General features: G+C 44.5%; 1 long non-coding RNA gene across 2 annotated transcripts in view; it reads right to left on the bottom strand.

Moving 5' to 3' along the window:
* The window catches only part of LOC136017406 (uncharacterized), a 28653-nt gene extending 16167 nt beyond the window's left edge, over window positions 1–12486 (bottom strand). Inside the window, exons 1-2 of one of the 2 annotated variants that reach the window (XR_010613931.1) lie at window positions 12450–12486; window positions 12247–12328 (exon numbers count right to left, since the gene is read on the bottom strand). This is a non-coding gene — a long non-coding RNA (uncharacterized LOC136017406). Of the gene's footprint in view, window positions 1–12246; window positions 12414–12449 lie in introns of those variants that run through there. The other variant, XR_010613930.1, reaches the window with a different exon arrangement.
* Between the last annotated feature and the right edge of the window lie 2646 nt (window positions 12487–15132).

Raw genomic sequence — 15132 nt, 5'->3', positions numbered from 1 at the left:
TAAAAAGGACCTCATGACTCCCATTGCTGGAGGCTGGGAGACCACCGGAAAGGCAACAGACAGTAAACACTGTGCGTTATCCCAGGGAGGAAAATCCCAGTGAGAACCTCCTGCATATCTGTCGAAAGAGTGACATCAGGCTCTGCAGTGCTAAGAAACAGAGAAGGGGGAAGGGGAAGAAAACAAAGAAAAGAGGAAAACAGGGGTTCCCACTCACTATTTCACCCAAGAAAGGTGAAGACATTGAGGGATGTCCTTTAGAGGCAGACTGGATACCTATTGCAAATGGTAGGCAGCCAGAGAGGGAGATGATTACAGATGGATATTGGGGCGGGAGCACCCTGTTTTTAGATTGCCTCCTCCCTGTTTTGAAATCATGGAGGCATATTTGCCAGTCCTGCCATCCCCTGGGGCACTCTGAAGCTCTAGGAATGAGCGCACTGCATATCTTCAGTTTATGCTGTTTGCAGAAACCATAACGGTTATTTCCAAACCAAGTACTCTGAAACATGCCAAAGGCACCATTCCTAATCCACTACGATGTCCATGACTCACAGCAGGTCTTAAAACAAAATTACCCAAAGTGAGGGGGAAAAAAAAAAAACCGCATCAGGGAAATAGTCTCTTGGAGAAAGTCCTTCTCTAGTACCTGATGAAATGTCACAAGACGTGTTTTATTACACAATTTTCCACTAAAGTCTACATGCTAGAATTGATTTCTGAGTTTAGATCAGCTGGAAACATGTCCACACACAGGAGACGTTCTGAGAAAATCATATATATAAATAAGCCTGAACTGGAAACCTGCTTTTGGTGGAAATTGGAAAGCAAGTCCACACCAGGACCATCATTTATGTTGCCCTCCTTATCTTGTGTCACGTTAGCATGGACTATATCTGACCAGTGGCACTGTGAAGTGGAATTGTTTCAATTTGGTGAGGTATCACTATTTTCTTAGAGCTCATTAAGGACCACACCAACTGCAGCACTCACTCAATACAATCAGGATGCAAACTTTTTCACCTGATCCTTGCATCACTCATGTAATTAAGTAACTCTTTCATCCTCAGCAGTCATTGGTACATTAGAGAGACTTGAACCTAGGCTATGCATTCTTGCTTGGACCTGGATCCATTCATGAGTGGGGAAAACCAAATAGGTTTTGTCTGGACATGTCAGATCCTTAGTCACCTTTACGAAAGTATCACATTGCAATAAACTGACCAGAGACAATAGCCTGTCTAGATTTCTGCAGCAAACCGCAATGAATGAAAAGGTGACTGACAACAAATACACACTCATAATATTATAGTTGCTGAACCCTTTAAACCTGGGATCTTAAATCAGAAGAAAAATGCAGGGAATAATTAGAAATATCCAACTTCATCTTGTGCATCATCTTGAATGGCCGAAATGGCTGGTGCAAATAAAACTGCTAGCAAAGCACAACAGATTGCCTTCATTGCTGCTGAAGGTTGCCTCTGCTCTCCTGTTTGCTCTCTCACAGCTCTTTATAAATTCAATCCAGCTATTAACAATATCCATTAGCTTCTCCAGAAGATTATCTCAGCTTTAGTGACTGGAATGCAGGGATTAGAAAAAACAACCATTCAATTTTGTTTTTAGTAAAAGTATATGTTGATTTAAACTGATGGCTTTTAACATCTGTTGTGCAAGTCTTTGTGGTAATAACCCTCAGAGATTGCTGGAGAAAGAGATCACTTAGGAGGTAATAAACATCAGTGATTTCATTAATGAAATATTCTAGCATAGACATTGCAAACGGGAAACAACAAGGCTTCCACCTGCTTAATAATTGCACTGCTGAGGCTAAAACTCTGGCTGCTGTTGGCAGGGCAGGAGACGCCCTGGTACTCTGCTCCCCAACAGCGGGCATGACAACCTGAAGGCACATGCTGCACCCAAGACCCATCAGGAAGCTTCTGATAATCACCATATGAGGCATTGATTTCAAAAAGCCTTACCAATAAAGGGTTGTCCTTAGTTCCTGACATTGCTGTAACCCAGTTGACAACACTTTCTTGGAGCACTGGTTGCCTGTTAGCTGGAAAACAGTCACATGGATTGAGCAGAGAATATAAGAATCCATTCTGCCAGCTGATGGGTCACCTAAGTAGTTACAAAGAACTGCAGCTCCTGGCAGAAGAGCTGAAAACTTCCTGTAGCAATCTTTTTGTCTTCCTCCACATGGAAAAGTTTTGAATGCAATTTTCAGCCAAAACCAAATTTCTTCTGGAAGTCTTTTTATCAATCATCTGTGTGAATGTGGAAGGGGAAACCCTGAGAGACAAGTTTCTCAAACGACTAAAAAGGTGAAACCTTCAAAGACAAAATTATAATGGGGTGAGGGAGGGAAGTTATTTCCTAGATAGGGTGATCTTGCAGGCCGTCAGAGAGCCAGAGAGAGAACAAATGGTCGGGAAATGCCCCCAGCCGTCCAGAGCACATTCTGGTGCCTGTTCCCACCAGGTCTCCTTTCCCTGAACACCAAAGATCAGGGCATGAGGGAGGAGTCTATACATTTGGATCCCAAGCCATCATGGAACCTTAGGCACAGCCAAAAACAACCAGTAAGTTATCTCGCTCTTCTCCCTTCTATCTGCTGTTCAGCAAGAACAAAAGAGCTGACCAGCATGCTCTTGTCCCACCTGAGATACTTGTCCTACCTTAAGTCATCCAAGGGAGAAATCAGTCCTTTTTTTGTACCTTACTCTCTCCTCAAGGAGGAGGAAAGGGGCTCTAAGGTGCCTTTCTCCAGCCTTGGCACTGTCACAGAGGTCATCCCTGCACACCAGAATCCACATGTCAGAAATACTTTTGCTCTTTAACCCACAACTGCAGAGAGAAGGGGACCAGATCAAGGAGGTGAAATGGTGGAAAAGTGGTTAGTTACAAAGGGAGATGCACAAAAATAAACCCCTTTGCTCTTCCACAGGGACTGGCTAAACCCCTTTGATCCAATCAGGGCTCTGATGAAAAGGATGCATCAGCTGTCCCCAAGCACACAACACTGCTGATGCTGGTGGACTGAGATACCCAGGGACCCAGGCCACAAAAGAGAGAAGGAACCTCAGCAAACAGCAGTTGAGGAAGACATACAGTTTTGCTGCTTCTTTTATCTCTTCTTAACGGCCTAATTGGAGTGTAATGAATTTAGGGTTGGTGCTCGCTGCCAGACTCACTTCTTTGATGTGTTTTTGGCCTCTGCACTACAAAAATGCAATGGTAACCAAAACCAAGATATTACACCTCCATAAAGTGTCTCTGGGTTTACCATAAGAATCTGCTGTTTGTGCCAAGTGGCCAAAGCCACTAACAGGCCCCTGCTCGCCAAGATGTTTGGGTAATGAATAAGAAGCAGAGAGAGATGCCACTGTGAATCAGAGCAAGGAATGTGTGCTAATGGCAAGAGGTGAATCCCAGGCTGTAATGTGGAACAGAAGAACACTGTGGTAGTGCTTCTCTGTGGCTGCAGCCAGCAGAAGCTGCTGCTGCTGTCTGAAAGACTGCGGTGGGTGAGGAGGATCTGGGGAGGCAGATAGAGTACCGGCAGAGTAGGGGCACACTGACACAGCACCATGAGCTGGTCATGCTGCCAACCACCCGGTCATTCCTGTGCCTAACAGCCTTTTCCCCACCTTTGCTCCTGTCTTAGCTCTTTGCAAACAAAATCTGTTTCCCACATGAACCTACCATGCCTCTCTTGGTTCTCAGCAGGGCACTCCCACTAGCAAATATTAGCTACTACATGATACGTGAGTCTCCAGCACACAAACTGCACTGGTTTGAACAGTGGATGCTCAAGAGGCTATTACCACCCACTGCCTGGTGTACCCCCATGCTGGGGTCATCATCCTGCCAGGGAGGAAGGCAGTCAAGAAGTTATGCATGCACAAGTGGCAGGCGAGGCTCTAAAAGGCCTTCTTGGGGGACAACCCACCCTGCAGACTTGAAAGGGGTCTCTACCACCTCACTCTTAGGTCTGTAACAACCTGCTCTTGGGCACACCTGAAAATCCTGGTGATGCTTACCGATCAAAATATCCAAGAGTCCCACATACAACTTGCTTTTAGAGACACACACATAAATTATGGAAAGGTTGGTTCGGAAAAGGCTGAAAAGTACAGATGTTTACCTGTTTATTTTCAAACACCAACCAAACAAGCTTATGTTAGATGAACTAACACATCTACCCCCAAAAATCACAGCCCAAAGAAAAATCCAACTGCTTATCTATTTCTCTGTCTGCAATGATCTTGCCCACAATAAAAAATTGTGTGTCTCCTTGGAAAAATCCTGGCCATTGACAGTTCACGTACTTGCACAACATCCAGGGCTAAATTCCCACCCTATTTAAATCAATACAGCTACATCCATTTTAGTGAAGCTACCCTCAATTGACAGATGCTGGGAACCCAGCCCTGAATCTGCCTCTTACTAAAACAGCTCTTACCCTGTGACTGCATGTTTGAGACATAGGCTGCTGATAAGATACACTTCTAGTTAGGCACAGCTCTCCTTCGGTGATGATTCATGTTTAAGAGCAGTTAACTGGTGCAGCTGTTCTGGACACAAGCCTGCCCTCTGCAAGAAAAGCACTTTCTAGAATAGGTGTACACGTGCAGCTTTGCTGGTAAGAAAATTATATACTCAAATACCTGGAACTGTGCTCCCAGATTCTGACACTAGAGGCAGGGACAAGCCCTCTTTCTGCCTTGCAGTGACCACTGTCACCTTAGCTCTATCATGTAAATGGAGAGCTACTTTCCACCTTGCTCGTTACTCATGTGGGAGTTGAGGGAGAAAGCAGGGAGGCTATAACTGAGCCTCTCTGTGCTCTGGATGCCTTAGATATCCACACCACCACCAGCATTTAGTAGGCCAGTAATAAACTAGTGTCCCATGGGATTAGCAAAGCAGGCAGCCCCTGTGACCAAGAAATGTGCCTGAGTTGCAGTGCCTTCAGGGTGCAGATGCTCTGGGGCTTCCCCTGTCCTGCCAGTTTGGGCTGTATGTTTGGATGCGGCTTCCATAATCAGAAAGCACTCTCATCCTCTGGGTGAAATATGGCTGTGTCAAAGCAAAATGGAAATAGAGCACTGCCTGAATATTAACCCCCCAGCTGCCTGAATCCCACAGGAAACAGTGCCCCATTCACTGCACCCAGGGACCATTGCTTGGCCAGTGCCACGAGCGCACCAGACCATACACGTGCAAAGAGACATATGCAGCTGAAGGGTTGGAACAGTTCCTTCTACTGAACATCTGGACTTACACATATAAACTACTCAACACTCACATCCAGAATTACAGAGTCTTTCATATCTTATCTCTCAAAAACCACTTATCAGCCCACGGCTTTCAGACTGCAGTCTCTCCCGTCTGCCAAAGTGGAACCCAGCCATGTAAAAACATGAATAACAGCAGCCCTTCTCTCCCACGCTGATGGCTGCAGCCCCTCTAATGGGTGTTTGAACTTCGGGGGCAGCAGGAATAGTTCCATCTACATCTACACTGCTGCCATGGGCTTGTAGAGGAAGTTTAACCACAGGGCAGTCACTTGCTGGATAATGAATGCCTCCTTGCATCCCAAGCTGAGGAAGGCAACAAGCTAAATGTATGTGTTTATGCCCTGTATTAGACAATGAGGAAGTATTTGTAAGCTAACACTGAGGCACATCACACACACTGCTGCAGCACTCAGAGGCTTCAGGTGTGCCCTGGAACCACCACATCCCAGCTGCTGTTCAAACATGGGCAAAAAAAAGATATAAAAATGTTCATTTATGGGCACAAACATAATGGGAATTAGTCTGGATTTTTTGTTAAATAAAGGTTTCTTTCTAAGGAAATATCAGGTTTGATTTAGCTCTAGCAAAATGCTTGGACAAAATTTCATTTACAGGTTGACATTTTGCAACCCTTTTCCAGGAGGGGAAAGAATACCTTTTTTTGTCCTCTTTTTTTTTCTTCTTCCTTCTCCTTTTACAGAAAAGAAAGGTGCAGAGGAAGAAATGCAGGAAAGGCTTTTCAGCTTGTGAGCCATGAAAATACTTTGAGTTTCAGATTCATTGGGCACCAAAACTTTCCCTTCCCATCCCACAAGCGTTTCAAATATTTCCGTGATAATTCTGAAATGAAATGGAAATTTCTTTCTCTGAGTTGTAAGAGACAACATCATTAGACTTCATCATGGTCCTAAAAACATGCGTGCGTGCTGTGGTGCAAGATAGCTGTCTGGATATCACAGTAACAAGAACCAAAGCTGACCAAGGGGGCTTTCAGCAAGCTAAGGGGGCTGGTGCCATGTCAGGCAAGAGGTGGACAGAGACAAGTCCGGGAGAAGGAAGGCAGTGATGTTACACAGGAGGAAAACTTCACATAACAGTATCATCGCTAGCTCCGGACTAGCTTAGCTAACATTGTATTTCTTGACTGCATGGACCGCACATGGGTCATACATGTTTTTTTCAGTCCAAAAGAGGTCTGTCGCAAGAGCAACTGTCTCTGCTTTTGTTATGAAACCAAGGTTCAGACACAAATCTCAGCTGATGGGTCTTGTTCCAGCGGCTGATGATACAACACAGGGAATAAATGTGATCACTGATAATCACAACCCCGGGAATAAACGTGGAAACAATGGGAACAAGGTCTCTAATAGCAGTGGCAGGAAGAGAGGGTACAGGTGCCTTCCCTTCCCTTCTCCAAGCATCCCCCAAGCCCACATGCACTTAGGACCCCATCAGCCAGTCCTTCTCTTGCAAAAATTCATGCTTTCAGATGCTGCTGCCAAACCTCAGAAATGTATATTGCTGTTCTGGCTATGTTCAGGAGGAAGGGGAAGGGAAAGCAGTGTGCAATTTTCAACAGTTTCTCCTCAGAGAGGGGCCCCTAATTTTCTGAAAGGGGCCATGGAGGAGGGGGGAGAAAAAGCAAGAGGCTCTGTCCCATTTTAATTCCTTTCCCCAGATCAGTTTTACATGAGGAATTCATGATGGAGTTCCCCCTTTGGGCTTTGAGCCTCAAAAACATTTCATAACATGCAGAGCTCTTCTGAAACCTTTTGATCACATCACTTTTGAGGCTGCTGTGTTTATATGCACAGCTGCGCACGCATGTAGATGTGCAAGGGAAAGATAGGCAGCAGAGGCATCCTGCACTCATGGCACTACAGGTAGGGTTTGTGGAACACCACCAGCAAGCAAAACCCAAACAAACACCAAAAAACACAACAAAAAAAAAACCAAAAAAACAAAAAAACAACCCCAGAGACCAATAAAAAAAAAAGGAATGAAATAACCGTGGGACAAAGATCACTGATGCTACTGTGAGAGCTCAGCAACATCAGCTACAAAACTCTTCCACACTACTGTCAGGACAGAGCTACCTGGAAACTCGAAGACAATTCTTTGCCCCATTGAAACCTAGTGCAAGGACTAGCAAAAGGTTTTTGCTCAATGGGAGGTCGCCCAGGTGACACAGAAACAACCCAAAATAAGGGCAATCACACAACCTGATGGGCTGTGTTAACCAAAGAGGTTTGGCATCAAGCAAGCACTACTGTGCATAGAGATGATTTCCACAAGCCCACGAGAGACTGAAGAGTTAGGGGTTATGGAGCATCTCCCTACCATATGTGTTTCAGTTACAGTACTCCATAGCCTTGAAACCTAAAAGATATCATAAATCGCTACTGGATTTAAATAATTTAGGATCCTACAGCTCCAAGTTATTCAGCTGACCAAGAACAGAAACCTCCTGTCAGGTTAATAGGAATGAAGTCTGCGAGCCAAGATCCTCAAAGGCATTAGAACCTCTTTGAAATCAGTGGTGCTTAGACATTTTAATAAGCATCTTTAAGGATCTGGATGAGAACACAAATTTCCCACACACACCTTCCCCCCAAAAAGAAAAAGTTAAGTGTCTGGGAAAGTTTACATAGGTGACTGGGAGACTCTGTCCACACCTGGGAGTCTAAGCAGGGCGATCAGTGATTTGGGCAACTTTACTCCCTGCTGGTTATTAAACCAGAGCTCAACTGGTTTAATTAAAATTCACAGTAAATAGATCGACTTTCTCCAGTGCAGTGCTCTGTACGGACACATTCAAAGGCATTTACTTCCATTTAGCTAAACTTCGTAACTGACTCTTCTAAATGTTTCCACATGGTGGCTTGAATTTTTTATTTTTTATTTTTTTGAAGTAAATCAATTTTAAACCAATTTTCATTACATTGGTGGTTTTGCATGTCCACAAGGCCTGTGGGCCTCTTGGATTTGAATACTTGGAGTGAAATTCAGCCCAAAACGCCAAGTGCTGAAACCCGATGAAAACGAAACAGCTGCAATCTATAGGGGAAGCTGCCTGCCACTCAGCCCTGCCTGTGCTGCCGGCTGGGCTGAAAGCACCTTCCCTAGGGCACTGCTCCTGCTCAGGACCAGGAGTTAGGCACAGCTGTAACCTGCCTCTGGACATTGCTGCTGCTCTGCCCCAAGGAGGTCTGGGATTTGGCAGCCCTGATCTCAAATCCTGGCTGGTGGAAATAGCTTGAAGCATAGCCTGTGGGAAGATCAAAATCGTGATCAGGAGCCTCTTTAAAAATGTGGCTTCAAAGCTAACTGGAAACCTGGCCCAGGGCTTCTTCCAAACCTGGCCCAGGGCTTTCCTGCAATTCAGCCTGGGTTTGCGAACTTGGCTGGTGTTAGGTTTATTGCACCTAGTTTGGGGCTTTGCTGTGAACATTTTGTGGAGATTCAGCTCTTGAAATTAAATGGGCTCTGTTGTTTAGACCCTGGACCAGTGTCCCTAACATCCATAAACTGCACACCAATCTGTTTGTGCAGAAAGTAGCTGAGGGTCAGACACTTTATTTTAAAGGGTGAGGTTGTTGCTGTGTATTATCAGTAAATCATATAATTAAAATCAGATGTATGAATGGATGAGGACTACATTCCATACCAAAGCACTTTGACGTACCAGAGCAACCTTTAAAATTGGTGAGAAGCCAGATTTGTTATGGTCCTGCCTCCCCACCGTGGTGTCTATAATAAGCAAAGCTCAGAAGTCTTGTAGAAGCATCCATTACTTGGGATGCTTCAAAGGAGATGCAGCAGCAGATTTAGAAGGACATTTGTTTTGAAAGCTACAAACAGAGGTGAAGATTTTCTGCCTCCTGGTAGGTTTGGGGCAATGAAGAAAACCAACAATACTGTTGGTTCCCCATTATTACTGCTTTTACTACCTCTAGAACTTAAAAAGAATGGGTTTATTCCAGAAATGGTGACCATTCAGAGTAGAGCCAAGCTGGCTCTTGGCAAAGGTTCAGTATGACTCTTATTACTGCAGGGAATGTGGTCATGTTGCTAAGATAGTGGCTTGACTCCCAGGCCACTGTTCTTGGCTACCCTGCCACCCCAATGTCCAACCTTAAAAAGTCACATCTCCCCTCCATGGCTGGACTTTCTTTGCCATCCTGCGCCTCTTGGCTATTTAGGATGCCAGCTTTATGGTCCAAGGTTTGCCTCTTACTATTCTTGCTACCACCATAATTATGAGGATTTGATACATGCTGTAAGTCAAGGGCTTGGAGGACTGCTGAGCTTTCTGGAAATTCCTTGGTTCCTACAGCCTGACATGCATGCATCCTTTTGCAAGTGGTACTGTGTTGCATGCACTTATGGGATGCTTTCTTAACTGAGCAGTGTAGCCCAAAGCATCAAGAGAGAGTCTGGGTAAGACACTAGCATCATTTTTATTGGGCTACATCTTTGCCCTGCTAGAGGCAGGACTTTTGCAACAAAGTAGTGATACCTTTTTCTTTACTGTTTTGCACCAAGGATCCTTAACTCCAGGAGCCACCACACCACTAAGAGAACAAGTCCTCCTTCTGCCTCAAAATCTCTCTGGGAGCTGTTCCTCAAGATGCCTTAAGGCAGCAGCTTGCTCGGTAGCTGCGCTTATCTCTGGTATTACAGAAGTCCTAGCTAGAGACAAGGCCTCCCATACAGTGCATTGGGCATGCAAACACGATGTGACAGTCCCTGCATGAAGACCTTTCAGTCTCAACAGAGCAGTGGCACAAAAGGAAAGACATTAAACAGTATCAGTGAGATCAGCCTGAAGCGAACTGGTGGGGGTGGGATTAAAACTCAGAGAGCACCACTTAGCTGACCTGCATGCTGGCACATGCTACCTTCACTCCTTTACATGATGCTTCCATGCATGTATATCAACATACACATGTATATATAAATATATGTATACATATTTACATTATATGTAAATATGTATAAAGACCAAGCGCATGGACACACATGCTATGTTGGCAAAGACAAAATACACGAGCACATGCATATCACCTCTGCAAGTGGGACATTGTGATTTTCTCTGTGCTGCCCCTGAAGTGCTCACAGCCCCTCTAGGATCATCCCTCTTGATCTTACCAAGCAGGAGCTATGCACCATTCCAACTCCTCCAGCTTAAGCCAGCACAACCAGCTAGGATTTCTGAAGGTGCAGATGGAACAGGCGGACGATAGCACTAGATACCATCTATTTCAGCTCCTTCTCAGAGCTTGGCTTCATGTATTTTGTCAACAAATGACATGTCTTTACTACTGCCAGCCCTGCTGAACCACTGTAGCTGCAGACAAGCAAGCTGCATTTGCTTCCCTTTCATTTGTCATCAACACAATGACCAGCCAAATTCTAATTCCAGCATCTTACTTGCTGGTAACAACACACACAAGCAAAACTGGAAAAGCTGAATTTTGGCTGGCTGCAGAGATGTAGAAGCATAGGTTTGGATAGGTAAAGTGAAAAAGCCACAATAAGAAAAGCACTGGGGGAAAAGATGCATTAAGAACGCAAGAGTTTAAACACAGAAAACATAGGTTGGTTCAAGTTCTCAGATTCCCCTCTTTCTGCTCTTTGGGATGGTGTTACGTATAAGTGCTCTTCCTTCAGCACATGGCCAAGTCCAGTTTGACTGCAGCTCCAACAAATATATGAGACTTGCTAGTAGTTTTGAAGATGTTCACCCATTTGTTCTCAGATAGTGATTAACCTTTCCTACCCCTTTTACTCCTGCCAGCCCCCAAAAGCCACGAGGAGGGAGCTTACATCCACATCACATCCAGGACTGCCCTGAGGTTTGTCGTCACTTGAGAAGCAAAAGATATTCAGAGAGTAAAGGAAGCCACATTCACTCCCTCTCTGCAGCTACCTGCTCAGATTTTGCTGCTGTCTGACTGCAGGAGAGGAGAAGGGGTGGGAGAGACATCAGGAGGGTGACACTGGAGACAGGACTGCAGCACAGAGGAGTTAGGCAGCTTCACCCCTGCTCCCAAACCACCCAGTGTGCCTCCACTCACTGGGGCTCAGATTTAGGTGACTACTGAGCTCCACCAAAAAGAGACCAAGAAACCCTCTGCAAGTGTTTCGTTTCCCAAGGCCTGAACTCAGGGGCCATTCCAGGCCTGGATCACACTCCTGCTATTTACAGGGTGCAGAGCTCAGGGCAGAGAAAATGCAGGGAATGACCCTAACAGACACCACAGACAGGAAGGTCTCTGAAATACGTTAGTAGGCTGCTGAAAGGAAGAAACAGTTTGAAACATGAGCACAGAGATAAAATCTATTCTAAGGTAAGGATAAACTAAATATGTCAAAGGCCTTTCAGCACAATCTGAGCACACATGAAACCATCTAAATAGTAAACAGCGCATTTACTACGAATAGCCTCCTAATTTATTTGTGGAGTCCCACCACCTTGCAAATCTCCATCATCTGCTTGCACACGAATCATCCTGGCACTGAGGGAGTAATGTGGGAGCTTTGCTCTGCCCACACGTTGCTACCTGTTTTAGGAGATAGGCACTAAATAAACAGTGCCCTGCAAAACACAATAAGGCCCACGCTTCAAGATGGTTGACTGAAAAGATTGATTTCCCAACTCCAGGATGCTTCACAAGCTGTCTTTGAGCACCTCTAGAAGGGGAAGGAAAAGGAAATACAACCACAGAAGCCAACACAATCAACCCCAGGGCTGGGGAATCCCTCCTCACATATATGCACGTGCATACGTATATATATCCATGTTAGTCACTGCTATGGCAACTAAGTCAACACAGATACACTTTTAAAGGCCCTGTGGTAAGGAGGAAAAATATTTTGCTATATATATCATTGCCTATTGACGTCACAAAATAATTTGAAATAAACTAACCTTTAAGTCTGGATCACACTGGTCCTTATTTCTTCTCTGTAAGCATGGAAATAACGTTCACGTCACAGTGAGCATCTGTTACCTTTCATGGAAAAAGTAACCCAAGAAAGCTGAGCTAGAAAGTTTTCTAAAACCCTCTCCCACATTCTCACTCAAACAACACAAAAAAAAACCCCTCTCCTAAAACATATGGAGCACTATACCCTGAGGGTCTTATTTAGTCATTCCTCAAGCAAGGCCTATCCTGGCGTCAGAGGGAAATTGCCAGTATTAGTAATTAGTGAAAATTAAGAACCTGAGGTCAGCTGTGATAATTAATTCAGCTGAGCATCTAAAGAGTTTGCTGGAAAAAGGCAAGCTGACAGAGCTTAGTCTGGGCTGAAATGTAAAAATAAAACATTACATATAAAAGTGATTTTAGAAAGTTTGTTTCCACAGCCAAGAGTTTGTAGATCAGAGCATTCCTGCTTCTTGTGCATGTGTATGTGATGCTGTGTACGGAAGGCCTTTCATATGACTGGCACTCTTTGCACTAATGTCACCAGTGCAATTATTTTCTGAAGAGCACTAATAAATAAGCTGTTGCTATACATCTAAGAAATACAGGTAAATGGAGTCAAGAGGTAGAGGGGAAGGTAGGGAATTTAGGACCTTAGTTTGAAGTGGTTTGTTTCATAGAATCATAAAATGGTTTGGTTCAGAAAGGACCTTAAGATCATCTAGTTCCAACCCCACCATCCAATGGAAAGGACACCTTCCACTAGACCAGGTTGCTCAAAGTCCCATCCAACCTGGCCTTGAATGCTTCCAGGGATGGAGCATTCACAACCAACTGAAGTGGAAGTCCAACATAATGAAGCAACACACAATGCAAATGCAGTGGAGCATCAGTCCCTCATGGGAAGAGGCTGGATGATAGTGATGGTTCACATGTGCAGAGTGGGTTGAGACATTCTCAGAGCACGAGATATGCCGTACTTTTCTCAGAAGCACCATGGATATTGCAAAGCAACAGAATTTATTAGAAGTTTTGTGATGGCAAATCTCTCTTACTCAGTATGGTGAGCTTGAACAGATATAGCAAACGCAATGAGTCACTTGAGCATTGTGGGCCGTTATATACTATTAAGTCATCTGCAATCCCATGGTGAACCCATTTGCAATGTGCTATTACACAGCCGCTCAATGTGTTGTGGATTTGGGTCTGCTCCCCTCCTCGTTTGTTTCTGGTTTGGGGTTTATTTTTTCCCTCTTTTCTTTTTTCTTTTTCTTGATAAGCCAAGCTACAGCCTACAAATAAGAGCTAACACAGTTCAAGCAGGTCTGAATCAGTTTTATGGAGGAGAATCTGCAATCTCATGTGGTTTTAGAGGTTTAGAAGTTTGCCTTCTCCCATCTTCTCCCAGGTCACTTGTTTTCCAAAGCCTGTGGAATTGCTGCATTCTCACCCCTCCTGCCTACCTATCAAGTTTCTCACTAAACACGGAGAATCAGAGAGTTTGATTTACTCCTGGGCTGTTGAGAAGCACTGACAACCCACTCCCAACAGCATGGTGCTTCAGGTAGATACAGCTCCTCATATTACTTAACTCCTAATTGCAGTGCATTGAGGTACACATAGGACTTTTCTCATGCCTCCTGTCAAGGGCTGTTGTTACTGTTGGAAGGAGATAGGTCTATCTAAAAACCTATACAAGCTCTGCAGAGTAGTTACTAAACACCAGAATAAGAAAAAAAGGCCACAGTCAGCGGCTGAAACAAGTAGCTGGGATTTTACAAAGGCTGAAGTACTAAATACATGGAAAGCTTTTACAGTACTCCATGCTGTACCTAGAAAGCAATAGGATTGCTGCGGGACGAGTCAGATAGGCAGCCTGTGTCTGACAGCTCCTAGTCCTGAGGTGCCTGATCTACTTGGCAGGGAGAATAGCTATCTGATACCACAGGCCAGAAATCAGAGGAATGCCTTTTTCTCTACCCACAAAGAAGAAACATTAATAATATGCTCTAAAGCAGAGATTGCGCTAAAAAAAAAAAATAAAAAAATAAAAAAATGCTGGCCACAGAATAACTGGTCTTGAGCTGAAGACTGAAACAGGTTGCTTTGAAGATGCCTGTCCAAGTCCTTGGTTGCAGCCTCAGCTGTGGTTGAGATTCAAGAGCAAGAGAAACAGAGAGGCAATACGGTGAGGCCTAGATTAAACAGAGCCATTTGTCAAGAGAATTGAAGAAAAAGGCAATGTGGATTCCAAAGCCAGCATCCAGAAAAAAAATAGTATGTATAGCTACAAATAGAGCCAAAACAAGCCAGAACAGACACTTGGTGGGAAAATGCTGCAACATAACTCCTGCCGTGTGTGCTCATTGTGGACAGCAGCTCCCTTAGCCCAACAAGTTCCTCCTCAGCTGCAGTCCCTCCTCGTATCTTGCTAATGGAGGGAAGTGCCAGGGGAGACAGGCAGGCTTGGTGGCACGGTGATGAGAAGCCTTTTATGCACCCAGTTGATGTACATTGTTTGACACTCTCTCGATCTGGGGAAAATCCAGAATGGGTGGGTTTGTTCTTCTCTTTGGGTAAACCTCCCCACATCCACCTGTTTTGGATTTTTACCTCTTTCTAAGCCTGCCAGTGGTACTTTTCCTTATCTTTTGCACTCTAATTCCCAGCCTGCCAATGGCACTTTTCCATATCTTTCAGACTCTAACTCCCAGCGTTACAGCAGACCACTAGCTTGCACTTCTAAAAGGAAACGGGGTTGTGTTACCTGAAGTTTGCAATGCTATTTGCTCGGACATCAGTGTCCAGAAAAGAGCAGTGTATGTTGTTAAGTGTATTTCTTTTAAAGCTGCATGTAGATTAAATACATATGTAAGTACAGATTGTAG

This window comes from Lathamus discolor, chromosome 6, assembly GCF_037157495.1.
Source record: "Lathamus discolor isolate bLatDis1 chromosome 6, bLatDis1.hap1, whole genome shotgun sequence".
Classification (NCBI taxonomy): domain Eukaryota; kingdom Metazoa; phylum Chordata; class Aves; order Psittaciformes; family Psittacidae; genus Lathamus; species Lathamus discolor.
Note: the sequence above shows the minus strand (reverse complement) of the source record. Positions and strands in the feature narration are given on the sequence as shown.